The 11,876-nt window shown below is 40.4% G+C and overlaps 2 pseudogenes; both read right to left on the bottom strand.

Annotated features, from left to right (window-relative positions):
• The window catches only part of LOC101589988, an 8,954-nt pseudogene extending 7,459 nt beyond the window's left edge, over positions 1-1,495 (bottom strand).
• A 1,307-nt stretch (positions 1,496-2,802) lies between these two features.
• Positions 2,803-4,767, bottom strand: LOC101589588 (annotated as a pseudogene).
• Between the last annotated feature and the right edge of the window lie 7,109 nt (positions 4,768-11,876).

Raw genomic sequence — 11,876 nt, 5'->3', positions numbered from 1 at the left:
GCCCCAATGTTTCTTCTCCAAGCTTGCTGAATGTTTTATTTACCAAATCCTTTGTTTATTTAAATCCTCTTTAAGATCACTAAACATGTTGTGAATTTCATTCTATGTTCCTTCTTTATATCTCCAAACATTTCAACACTTGGCTTTTGAATTTCTTTTCCTATAAACTTTTCTGTTTTCATATCTGTGGCCTGATCTTTTGGGGAGTTATGTTTTGGAGACATTTTGTTGCCTTGTTTTCTTATGTTTCTATTGCTTTTAGGCTGAAAAGATCAGTTAGGGTAAATAAAACATCCTCAGCCATTACTGCAAAGATTTTTTAGTTAGGTCTGTCTTTGTGTGATATACATGTGTTTAGCTATGTTTCTGTGCTTACATCCCACTTTAGTTTGTGTGTTAGTTTAGTTTATGTTAGTTTAGTAACATCAGTTCCACCTATTATGGTGCAAGGAGAGAATAATTATTGGTTATATCAGCATCTTCAAATCAGTCATGTCAGTCACATACATTAAAATTTGTTTTGACAACTTCACGTTGTTTTTCCTTTCAATAATCCCGGAAGAAAATGGATTGCTGCTGATAAGTAGGCTGTGAATCCAGGGGATGAGCAAAACAGTGAGGGAGAGGGAGAGAAAGCATATAGCTCAGAAAGAAGGGAAAAAAACCCATAGGAAACAGTATGTGAACATAAGGAGATAGAACTTTGGTGATTTTATGTTTATATGTGATTTGATGCACAAGAGAGGGCTTGAGAGGTTTTTTGTGAGTGTGGGGGAAAAAGAGAAGAGAGTGGAGTATGATTAGAAATTGGAGGAAGCTTTAAGGAGGGACAGAACCAATTAATAATAAGCTGATAGTAGACTGTGCATGGTAGCGCATGCCTGTAATCCTAGCTCTGGGGAGGCTGAAAACAGGAGGATCAATCACTATGAGTCCAAGATGCATAGTGAGACCCTGTACCAAATACATAATAAGCCGATAGATTTTTTTGTGTTTGAAACCTCTGAACACAGTTGTTCTTAGGGGATACCTTCATATGACCATCAAAGAAACACCTCACACATAAGTAGATCAAGTAAAGAAAAAACAGAAAAAGAAAAAATGATGAAAAGAAAATAATTAATAAAACACGTTTTTAAAAATTCAAAAAATTCCAGATATGCAAATACAGGGAGCCCCCTTGGGGCAGACAGAGATCTGTTAGATTTTAAGGGTTCCTGTGGATATAAGCAGCAAGATGATTTTCTCTGCTCCTGATCAGACACCTGAAATTAGCTCTCAGAGTGGGGAGGGGGAGATGGAGCAGTACCACCCAAGCACTTGCTCCGCTGCTGAATCCTGGAGGAGTTCTCACTGCTCCTATTTCTATACCTTCTCTGAGCCCCTTTTCTATGCTTCTCATAGAATCTCTGTCCAAGGAGTTCATGCTGCTCACGCTAGTGGGAAAGAGGCCTTCTTTATAGAACTCATGGGGAACGTGCTCAAGCGGGCTCATAGCTCCCTAGTCTTCAGTGGCTGGTGAGATGCACACCAGACAAGGACATAATGCTGTGGCCACTGGTGAGCAAAGCTGTGTGGCATTTGCAGTAAGGCTGGGAATGTGCCCACTGCAACCTGTTCTGCTGTTTCTTCTTCATCACTGGATCACGTTGCTCACCACCATGAAAGGCTCCCGCCTACTTTCAGGTGCCTGTCAGAGACCTGAAACAAAGCTCTTGTTTCTTTCTGTCCCCATGATTTTTTTTTTCAGTCAAGTTACATATTTGACAAAAAGCTCATATCCCATGACATAGGTTTGCATAGCTACTAATGACTTGAATTGTCTTAGGCAATGTGTTTTAGGACCGAACTAATTTGCTTGCTCTAGGCACTCTTCATTCCCAGACTAGCCTCACCTTCTCCTACATGTGCAACCAATTTCCAATGTCAGCTGCTCCCTCCAATGCTCCATTGAAATCTGTCTCCCATCCTGTTGTCTGACAGGTCTGGTGGGAGGGAGAGCCTGGTTCAAGGAGGACATATAAGCAGGTTTAGGAAGGGTGGAATGCAAGCACGTAGCTGGTGCTGCCTGTCTTGGCCACATAGAACCCTAGGGACAAAGCAGTCCTCTGGGGAGAAAATGGTCTACGTGTTGCCTACTGTCTGGCTGGGGTCCCTAGCGGAGCTCAGTACTGTGTCTTCCTTTGGCTCTTCTGCTCTGGAAACTAGCAGGCTCGATGCCAGCTGTACAACCAAGTGTGGGCACAGTTTAAGTGTATCCTCTACCCTGAAGTCCAACAGAGGAGGAGCCCGCTATAATCCCTTCTTCTGCCAACCCACCAACAGATAGCTTAGAGCCAACATTCACTGCCACCTGTTCCTTCTCCTATTTATTTTCCTTGGCCTCATCCCAAACACAACAGCCACACATTTACTAAAACAGAGGAGGCCCAGGCTCTGCAGGTCTCAGGCTGCGCCTATAAGCCTGGCTCCAGAAGAGATTGCGGAGAGACCAGGAAGAAACTTTTCTAGGGGCTAAGCCTCATGGCTCATCTCCTGGCCCAGAAGGGGTGGTGCTGTGGGCTGGACTCCTACAGAGATATCCTTGTCCCCATTCAGGATGGTGATCTCTTCCCTCTGCAGCCTGTGCTTGTGGTGGGACTGTCCTCTTACGGCTGCCAATCAAAATGCTTTCCTCTTGGTCCCCAAGTGATACTGGGTAAAAAGCAGAGATCTCCCTCTGCCACTGACTACTGAGAACATGCTAAGAGACTCCATCACCCTGGCTTGGCCTTCAGGAGAGGCTCAGGGCACCCTCCCAGGTTAATGGGAGAACACGGCGAGCTTGCGCCAGGCCTGGCCCAGCCGCTCCAGCCACTCCTTCAGGTACTTCCTCTTCTTGCTGGTGTCACTCTTTTCCTTCAGGAGCCAGACACAACCCTCCTTGTCCTGCAGCAGCTGCATCATGGCATTTTGTAGGCACTGGCCAAACAGCTGCAGGACATAGTACTGGATGATCAAGGGGATGTGGGTGGAGATGCGGCTGGGAACCTCCTGGTAGTAGGCTTTCAGGTGCTGGAGGATTTCAGCCATAGCATTGGCGTTTGAAGCCTGAGAGCCCTTGCTCTTCTTCTCCTCCTTGGACTCCTCCACTCTTATCTTCTGCAATGTGCCCCAGTAAGTCTGGTCCTGGCAGTAGATGAGCTTTTCCATCTGGAAGTGAATGCCAATCGCCTTCTCCACTGCTTCTTCATGGCTTGAATGAATGTCTTCGATTTTGTTCTTGGTGGTTCTGTAGAGATTAAAAACCTCAGTGAAGTTCTTTTCAGACATATCTGTGAAGACGTTCCAGACTGTATCGGTGATCTGGTGCAGCACATCCATGGCTGGCTCCTCCAGGGCCTAGAGTTGCCATTTGATGATCTTCTCAAATGGCCTGTAGTTCACAAACGTGGGCAGCTCTCTGCCACGATGCTGGTTTTCAAATTTAAACATTTCATCTTATAAACCATCATAACCCTTTGCAACGTGCTGCTTAATCACAGAATTCCACAACAGGAACAGCTTTCAGAGTCTAGCAAACAGTTGGGTGCCTTCAGTGCCTATGTTTTCTTCCCCCTCACTAGAGCACTGATGTCCTGATTAAATTCATTGATTTTTTCTATGAGGAAGAATGTTTTTTCATGGTCATTTTCTGGGATGTCCAAGCCATACTTCTGTAATTCCTCTGCTGTTTTCTCATGGAGGTCCTTTATTTGATTTTCCAATAGTGGCAGAGATTTACAGATGTGTGTGATAAGCTCCTCAGAGAGCCTCTTGGCCTGGTAGGGGCAGTGGCCTTTCTGTCCTCCAGCAGCACTCTGAGGTGTGGATGGTCCTCAAAGAAGGCCCTCTCCCTCTGCAGGGCCTCAGCCAGGCTCAGGCACTCCTGGAAGCCCTGCTGCCCATGGCACTTGACGATCAGGTAGCCCTTTTTCAGGTGGCACACCAGGTTCTGCACCATGTCCACCACCTTGTCTTTGGTGCCTCTGTCCACTAGATCAGGCTTTGTCAGGATTCCTATTGTCTTTTTTCCTTTGGGATCCATCTCCTGCACCATGCTCTGGGCCTCCGTGGTGGTGATGTTCACATTGCTGGGGACCTCCATCAAGTCGATGGTTGCCTCCTTTGTGATGTACTTTCTGATGAACTGCTTGACTTGGCAACCAATGTCAGTGGGCTTATTACCCACAGGCACCCACGCTGGTGATCCCAGGAAGGCCAATGAGAGTGAGATCCAGGACTCAGGGGAAGCCAATCTCCAGACTAATGAGCTCATCGTTGATCCCCAGCCCATCCCCAGTGATGATGTTCTGGGCTTTTTGGATTTCCTCTGCCACCTTGGAAGGGTCCAGGATATCCTCCTCAATGCCCAAGTAACTGACCTTGCCTCTCCACTCCTCTTCCTGCCTCAGCCTCTTCATCTTCATCACCAGTGGGCACCTGGTGACAATGCCGCTGCCCCTGGGGAGGGTGACTCCCGACAGAGCCTCCAGCATGGAGCTCTTGCCAGCGCTCTGGTCTCCAATGACAGTGATGATGGGAAGGACCAGGTCCTGCTCCACACCCAGGGCCTGCAGAGAATTGATGAGGTAGTCGCAGGGCCACACCTTCTCCTCATATTGCACAGAGATTGTTCTCAGACACCAGGACCTGGGCCTTCTCTGGCTTATTAGCATCTCCCCTGAGCAGGAGATGGTCTGATGGAGCAGCTGAATCTCTTTGAGCTGCCCCCATGGAAAGTCCCATTTTCTTCCCACTTCCGTTGTACTTGGTGCAGTCCTGGTGCAGCTCACGCCCATGATGTTTTGGTCCCAACTCAGTGCCACTCTCTGACTGACTTTCTGATCCCAGACTTCTTTAGTTTACTTATAGGAGGGCTCTTTTTTCTGAGAGCAACTCAGTCACTGGGCCCCATCACCCCATGGGAGGGGAGCTGGGATTGGATGGGTCTAGGTATTAGGTGCTCACCTGGCCATAGCTAGCAGCCACTTGGGCAAAAGTTACAGCCTCAGGCTGTCAGGCGCTGATGCTGTTTCCAAGTTCTTTGCTTAGCTTCTGCTGTGGAGAGGTTAGATGCTTTCTCAAACTGGTATGTTTGCTGGATCTGAGATGGAAGCAGAGCTGAACTGAGAAGATAAATTACTTTTCCCTCTAGATATTCCTGATTCTGTATGCTTTGTAGAAGGTTTCTCCTTTATTTATTTATTATTTTTATTTTGTGTGTGTGTGTGTGTGTGTGTGTGTGTGTGTGTGTGTGTGTGTTTAGTACAAGGTCTACAGAGTCTCACTACACAGATAGGACTCATAGTGATTCTCCTGTTTTCAGCCTCCCACGCTCTGGGATTACAGACTTGCACCACCACACCCAGTCTCAATCGCACTCTCAGGGTGCCCCAGGGCTGGGACTGACACAGCACATTGAGGATCAAACCCCTGTCCCTGCATCTGCCTAAGCAGGTGCTTTAATACACTGAGCTATCTGGCCAGCCCAGTTCCTCCTTAAAATTGCAAACCCTGGCTGGGATTCTTCTGTGCTTGTTTCCTAATGAGTGCCTGCAGGTTTTGATGAGTGACCTCTGAGTGGTGAGTTCTGCTAGCTCTAATTCACAGCTCTCACCATGAAAATGATATTTTAATGTAATACACTAAATAGATGTTTTAGAAGTCATATAGAGTAAACCACTCTATAGGTTCTTATTTTAAACCAGTAAAACTCAGTGGGAATATTCTCATTTTAGCAAACACATAATAACAATAATAACAATAGCAATAACAATAATAATATGTAATATTTCTTTTTCTTCTTTTGTATTTTAAGGAAGGATCTACAGGGTATTCAGGGTCTCACTACTAGATCAGACTCAAAGTGATCTGCCTGTTTACAGCCTTCCAAGAGCTGGGATTACAAGTGTGCACCACCATACCCACTCTCAATTGCCATCACAGGATGCCCTGGGGGCGGGGCCGGCATGGCAGGTCTGGTAATCTAAACCCCGGCCCCTGCACCTGCTTGCAGGTGCTTTAATCCACCGAGCTATTTGTCCGGCCCTGTAAGTAATATTTCTTAAGTTTTTATTTTGTATTTGATATTGAACATAATGTCTTATTCATTGTTGTGTTTTCATCATATGCCTGGCATGAAAGCCCCGATTTAGGAAAGTCAAGTGAAATGGCTGGGTGCTCACCCCAGTGTGATAGATGGAGCTGACACTCAAGCTGGAACATTCTAAAATTTGTTTAATTAACCACTATTCTATGTAGCTTAATTCAAAAGTAGGAAACATGGAATGCAAATTCTGTGAACTGGAAATGTGTATTATAAGGAGTTGTCTGGACTGGCTATAGGACCCCTAATTTACATGAGAAGAATTTTATCATTCACAGATACATGTTGTTTGTACAGTTTGCCTCAGTCAGGATTGTTAAAGTATTTTTCCAGATATCCTTTAAATATAAAACTCTTCTTACACCACAGACACAAAATAATAAGTCAAGTATATTCCTGAGAAAGGTAAGAGTATTTTTTAAAAGACTGTGAATCATATTCATTGATTTATTAAAAAAGAACTTCACTAAAATGTTACTAGACCTTATGAGGGAGTCACAAGGCAAGACCTTCAGCAGGGGATTGAATTATAGGGCCCAAGCGTGGTCCTGGAGTGTGAGCTGAGAAGGAATAGATCCCGTGGCTCCTTCTCTCCTTCTTTGCTTCCTGGCTGCTGTGAAGGGAGCACCATCTTCTCCACCTAAGCCATGTTCCAGGCCATCCTGTCAGAGCCAGCCCACTGTGGACTGAAAGTGGAGCCAAAAGAAGGTTCTTCTCCTTTAAGTCGTGGATGTCCAGTGCTATGTTCCAGGGACGCGCGAGTAACTGAGTCAGATATGATAAATAATGCATGGCATTTCTTTGGAATGTTAATATTAGTAATAACATATTCATGTTCAGTTAATTAATTTGGGTTTTCCAAATATAATATAGAATGGAAATAAACCTTTAATTATTCCCTTTAATAGGAAAAATATTAAAATATCTCAATACGGTATTTTCAAGTAGTACTTTTTCAAAAACTTAAGTATTCCTAATAGACATCAAATAGCTGCAATTTAAAGATGTTCTTCTTCTATAAAACAGATGTTAATGTAGCAAGGCTTGCAAAAACATACTGATCAAGAATATTCTCTTGAGGGGCCGGGAAGGTGGCTCAGTAAAATAAGTGCTTGCCTGGCAAGCGCAAGAGCCTGAGTCCAATCCCTAGTTCTGCAAAATAAAAAACAAACGAATAAATAAATAAAATTTGAGTTGAAAAAGCTTTATGTAGGAGACAGACTTACATTCCAAGGTGTGACAGTGCTAGACTATAATTGTTCTACTGTTAGCATCTACCATAAAAGGTACACAAGGCATTCACTAAACATGGCACTGAAGATTAAATAGGAGCAAGAACTAGGAAAACAGAGAAACAGATCCTTATACTCTGTGTATTTTTCCAAAAGAACTGAAAACACCATCCCCCACAGTAATATATGTACACCAATGTTTATAGCAGCACAATTTGTCATAGCTAAATATTGGAAAAAAACCAAATGCCCATCACTTGACAAATGGATAAAAAAATGTGATATTTTTATACAATGGAATATTACTCAGCTATAAAAAAGACAAACTTGAAGCTTTTAGAGGTAAATGGATACCACTAGAGGCTCTACTCATAAGTGAAATAAGATTTGTGAACATTGTGTTGTCTCCCACACACAGAGACAACACAATGTTGTCTCTAAAAGAATAAATAAAATCTGAAAATTACAATAGATGTAGTAGAATGGAAAGAAACTGAACATAAGAAATAAACAATTGAGATGAGGGAAAGAAGATAAGTGAAAAAAAGGGAGGGAGTGCTATGGTTTGTGTCTTGCTGTCCCCCCAAAGCCTCGTGCATTCATTGGGGCAGCTTCTAGAGTTTGTGATTGATTCATGATCCAATATGGGTGTGAGGGCTACACCCACACTGGGGTGAATGCCCTGAATACAAAACGGGGAGGGGAGAGAGGCTTTCTAGTTGACACAGCCACTGCTCCTCCTTTTGATCTTTACTATTTTCTACCACCATGAACTGTTTCCTTCTTCCATGCGCTTCTCTGCCTTGGACCCAGCTGAGTATGGACTGAAACCTACACTAACTGCAAGCTAAATAAACCTTTCCTTCCTTACTTTTGGGTATTGTGTATTTTTTTTTTTCCAGAAACAAAAGAATAGTAGCCGAGACAGGGAGAATAATCATGTAAGTACATACATGGGATAGCTATGATGATTGTACTAATTTCTATCAGATACTTGAAAGTAAACATTTAACAGTTTTACTTTGTCCAATTTTATATGCAAATATTTGTAATCTGAGCAGCAAGATTGAAGACAGTGTGAATGTGTAATATCACAACCATGGTTTAATACCTTTCATCCTGTTCTTTTAAATGTGTATCATCTCTAAAGTCTTAGAGAGTCTTGTCTATGCTCTCTTCAAAATAAATTAAAAAATAGAAAGCAAAAAGGACTAGGAAAAAATTTAAGGTTTATTGAAAGGAAGAGTTAATGTTTGTTTGATCTATCTTGCAGTCCTATGTCTGGTAATCTGAGCAACAAATTTGATGATAACAATGTGTAATATAACAACCATTATTAATTTTCTTTTTTTTCCATACTTTTATTGAGAAACAAATAGCAATTAGATAGTTTCAAACCAAATTGGTAGGACAGTTTCAATAATTAACACATTGCATACATTCTTCCTAGTGGTTATTTGCTGTACAAGATGTGGACATGACATCCATTTACAAACACTATTAGAACAAATCCCTCTATTCATTAAGAGAATGTAACTATTTATCCTAACCATTTTTAATACACAGATGCAACATGGACATTCATCTGTATCCTTTTTTTGTTTAGTTCCATTATTTTAATATTATAAGTGTGTTAATGGATCTGATTTATTTCATTTAAGATTATGATCTCAATGTGCATCCATTTTCCTACAAGTGACTCAAGCTTGGCCTTTTTTTGCAGAGTAGTATTCCATTGTGAATAAAAATCACATTGTCTTTATCCATTCATCTGTGATAAACATATAGGCTACTTGCAAGATTTAGCTATTGTGAATAAAACTGCTATAAACCTGGGTATGTAGGTATTACTATGCTATAGAATCTTTAACCCTTATGGAAAAATACCTACAAGGATACTATCTAGGTAAAATAACATTTCTAGTTTTAATTTTCTGAGTAATCACCATACACATTTCTATAGTGGTTGCACAAGCTTACATTCCCACCAGCAATGTAGAAGGGTTGCTTTATCTGCCATGGCCTCATCAGCAATTTTTTTTTACTTGACTTCTTTTTGATAATTATTTTTTGTGGAGTTAAGATGAAATCTCAGTGTTGTTTTAGACTGCATTTCTAAACTAAACCATTGAAACAAAAAGTGCTCCAGAAAAATTTCAAGTTGATATGTAAGGTTTATGTAATATTTAAAAATAAAATCTAAAAAATGTTTAAAAATCATTTAAATTAGTAAAACATTTTGTCAAAACTAAAATGTCCTTTCTCTCTTAAATTTAGTTTAACAGTGAAAGCCTTTCTTCCTAAGAGATAGACTCACTTGGTGCTCAAATGTTATAATTTCATGCTAATAACATTTCCTATGACCTTACTTTCAATAATTTCAATTGTCTTTTGAATATAAATCCAATTTGTCACCATAAATTTCTTCCATCTTCACTGTTGTTTAAAATAAAAGGCATTAATTGTGCTTGTGGGCTTTAATTAAAATCCAAAGCATTCCCTTGTACAATCATCTGAGGCAAAGAGACTTTAATATAAGCATGCACATCTCCTGTCTAAAGTGCACACAAACCCTAAACTCCTTCAGGGTAAGAATTCCATTTGTTTTGTATCCTCAAAAAAACCTATAACCAAGATTTGTTGGAGATGTCCAGGATCTATTTGCTGAGTTGACCTCTGAAATGAACATAGTCTACAGATTTAAAACCTTCCTTGTTTACTAGGTTAATTTACTTCTTCAAGTTTTTCCACACTGAACTAACATACCCAGTAATTTCGTGAAGTTTTATGTGAATACCAGTTTGAACTGCATTCACTAATGCCTCCCACAACTAAAGTTTGAATAAAACAAAGTCTAATGAGACACAAAGAATATACAGAACCATACCATTAAAAAAGACAAAGTATTTCATTTTGTTTCCCAACTATTTTAATAATTTTCAACCTATAAACATTAAATTCCATTAAAATGTTTCAGTGTTTTTTTTAAATGGGCAAAATTTGTGTATATGTGATTATACTTACTAATGGTAGAACAACTAGTTAAAATACGAAAATGCAATCAGTAATTTGTGCTGGATACTTATTTCTTTTGTTTAATTACCTTTGAGGTAATGTTTTAATTTATTCACCCTTTAGCATTCAAAGTTGGTCACTAAAGCAATTTTAACTTTAACTCAGTAAAGCAGATTTAATGCTGCGAATGTTAAGGATGCAACTATTTCCTAAAGTATTGTCCATAGAGAATTGGCTTTGCTTTATATCTACAAAAGCAGCTCATAATAATGTGAATATTTAATCCTAATTATATGAGATGCTTAAAAAAATCCTACGCACCTCACAATTTTATGGACATTATGCAAATCTCACAGGACCATGTGATGCAATAACAAGTCTAACACCCCCACTCCAAACAGATTCTGGAAATTAGCATTTAAAACAAAAGCCATTCCCTTGCCAGTGGATGACTAGCTATAGGTGTAGTTAATAGTTTACATAGCTGCCCCTCATAATTTTCACATTTGATTCAAAAAAGTACACATTGGGGTCAGTGAGATAGTCAGCGGTCTAAAGTGGACCAATGTTTGATCCCCAGCACCGCATGCCATGACAGACCTGCCCTCAGGGTGGGCTGAGCTGGCCAGAAAGAAAAAGAAAAGTACACATTGAATTTCATGTCACCTGGCAATTTAAAGCACTCAATTTGTGTAACCAAAGCAAACTCCATATATAACTTAAAAATTCAGAGAAGTGGAATCAATGCTAAAGGTATAACTAATTTTTTTCTCACATGGATAAAATTTGTAAGAAAATATGTCTTTTTATAGAGTTTTAATGCTTACCGAATTTTCTTTCTTTCTAGGACTTGGGCGCGTTAAGATTTCCCAATGGTCTACGAAGTTAGAGTCCTAAATTCTGGTTTAAAGACTAGAAAGTTTGTAACCATCTTGATCATTTCCATGTGTGTCTGGCCTGTGAAAGTAATGTCCAGTCCAGTGGTCTAGAGAACAAGACCCTGCTGAGGTCCCTGATCCTTCTTGTTTCTTTCAGAACTTTATTTTTCCTCTTAATTGTGAGGTTTCTCCCTGTTATGGTCCCCTTTTCACAGGGTTCTCTATTTCAAGTACATAAGTAAATGACATTTTACTCAGGCACTCACTTCACCAAAGGGGGCCTTCTGTTTTTTTTTTTAAGTTTGTTATAAAAATCATTCTTCAATATTTCTTTTCTAATGTAAAACAACCCCTCTCTTCCCAGTTTCCATTTGCTTGGTACTTTGATCTAACTCTAGTATGACTGGGTCATAAGAAAACTTTTTCTTTTATTGATGTGACCATAAAAGCAAGCCATCATTTAGAGCTTTTTAATTTTTTTTTTATTTTTGGAGAGAATAAAAAGTAGTATTAAAACAAAACAATTACAAGTGATACAGAAATTCACTAAACAAAATAATATGAATTTCAAACTATTTATTGTAATGCATAGAGTTGTCTTCCACCCAGATACTCATATTACCA

The sequence above is a fragment of the Octodon degus genome, unplaced genomic scaffold, assembly GCF_000260255.1.
Source record: "Octodon degus isolate 3935 unplaced genomic scaffold, OctDeg1.0 scaffold00114, whole genome shotgun sequence".
Taxonomy (NCBI): Eukaryota; Metazoa; Chordata; class Mammalia; order Rodentia; family Octodontidae; genus Octodon; species Octodon degus.
This window is presented reverse-complemented; position numbering and strand designations above follow the sequence as displayed.